The sequence below is a fragment of the Dipteris shenzhenensis genome, chromosome 1 (genome assembly GCF_047967505.1).
Source record: "Dipteris shenzhenensis isolate YYH24624 ecotype China chromosome 1, Dip_SZ_1.0, whole genome shotgun sequence".
In the NCBI taxonomy this organism is placed as follows: domain Eukaryota; kingdom Viridiplantae; phylum Streptophyta; class Polypodiopsida; order Gleicheniales; family Dipteridaceae; genus Dipteris; species Dipteris shenzhenensis.
This window is the reverse complement of record NC_141596.1, coordinates 50,254,660-50,256,619: the sequence shown is the minus strand read 5'-3', so window position 1 is coordinate 50,256,619 and position 1,960 is coordinate 50,254,660. Positions and strand designations below refer to the sequence as shown.

Sequence of the window (1,960 nt, the reverse complement as noted above, 5' to 3'; positions counted from 1 at the left end):
GAGAAGGTAGTTCAGCAATTTGCAGACCGAGGCAAATGGACAAAGATATCTACCATTAAAGCGCGATTTGAAGAGAAGGAATACAGCGAGCAAACGTGTCGGTTGGAGCCAGAAATAGATTTAGATGAAGGCAAGGATTGTTGGACGGAAACTCGATTTACATTACTGGAGGACTCACAGCAAGGCAGGACTTGCAACTTGTGATCTGTTTGGAAGGGGGCCGCGCGAACGCGAGCCCCCACTGCCACAAATTATGACGTGCACTCTCCCCGTAGGGAGATGCTAGGGTGCAGCCCGCCCGAAGTGCAATGGAGAGGCCGACCCTAGGCCATCGACCTTACTGATCACCGATCGACCCCGCCCAGGTAAGTATGTCCACACAATGAGCTGGGACGCGCTTAAATATGGCTCCCTTCAACCTCCTCGTCGCAAGATCGCTATGGCGTTAATCCGCTCCCTTCCACGTGGCACAATCTAGAGATCCCTTCTATTGTTTCAAGTATTTTTTTAGGTCGTGCCGTATTTCAATTATGGTCCTCCTCAAAACCCCACTGGTCTGATTTTCACGAAAATTAGTTTGTTCACGTGTATCATGGCTTCTATGCGCAACCCCACTCCTCTTGTGGTCTGCTTTTTAGCTTGCACCCATGTGCTAAAAGATATTTTTCTTTGATGTGCTTGAAATCTAGGATAAAATGAGACGCAAAATTGCTTGATCACGTCTACTGTCGCTTCTTCTTAGGAGAGTGTAACGTTAGGGAGAAGATTTAGAATTCGGTAGATGCTATGGAGAGAGGTAGCCATAATGTCTATGAGCTACATTGCTCCATGCGAGCAACATTAAGTAGTCCAAACAGTATCTATGAGCAGATGTATAAATAGGGAGATGCTATAGAGGGAGGCAGCTAACTTCAGTCAAATCTTTATATCGTAGGAATTTCAAGGTTTTGGTAAGATACAGCAACACTGGGCATCTAGACAGATAGTAAAGTTACATCGCTGAGTCAACTAGACCACTAGTGATTGACCAACAGGACGGAGATAACTCAATGGAGAAGTTTAGCAACGAAGGCCGACAACAAGGAGTGAGGGTTTCTACTATTTACTTGACCAATTCTACTACCACCGCTTTAGATTCTTCTGATCAAGGTATGGTAGATCCTAGGACTTGAAGTTTCTTGGAGCATTGGATCTACAGATTGATAGGATTCAGTCTGAGAGTATTTCCCTTCAAAGTCATTCAAGTCAAGGATAGGGAGGTACATCTGCCATGACAATGTCATCTTTCAACTCATTAGAAAACAGGACTATAAGGTATGGTAGATCCTAGGCAAGCCCATATATTTGAACTTTCTTGGAGCATTGGATCTATAGATTGACAGGACTCAATATGAGAGTATTCCTTTTCAGAATGATTCAAACCAAGTATAGGGAGGTACATCTACCATGACAATGTCCTCTTTTCAACTCCTTAGAAAAGAGGACTATAACGGCTTGAGAAGGATCAAGGAAGAGGGATCGAAGAGAAGAATAAAACACAAGCCAGATGAAGAACATGAGCATAATGTAATAGCTAAAGTACAACCACGTAAAATATTGTGCTATTTATGTAGAAGAAATTAGAAACCTCTTCAAAAAGAAGATGGGTTCTCAGGTAATATAGCAAGTGCTTTTTGATACATGAAGCACAAAGTATACCGGGTGTAGAGTGTAAGTGCATCACTAATTTTAGCTCTAAAAGAATCAATGCCAATACATGAACATATAATGCTCCAAGGCATGAGTACAAAAATTCCTTCACACGGGCATGAACATACAATGCACCAAGCCATGAGTACAAAAATTCTCTTGAGGGGGCATGAATGTATATGGACCATTACAAGGTTCATCCCAAAAAGGGCATATGCAAACTCATACATTCAAATTATCACTAGCTACAATTTGAGCCCCCATCAATCTC

General features: G+C 42.5%; 1 non-coding gene across 1 annotated transcript; it reads right to left on the bottom strand.

Annotated features, from left to right (window-relative positions):
* Positions 1–213: 213 nt before the first annotated feature.
* Positions 214–373, bottom strand: LOC147905981 (U1 spliceosomal RNA). The gene has a single exon (XR_015542103.1). It is a non-coding gene; the product is annotated as a U1 spliceosomal RNA (small nuclear RNA).
* Between the last annotated feature and the right edge of the window lie 1,587 nt (positions 374–1,960).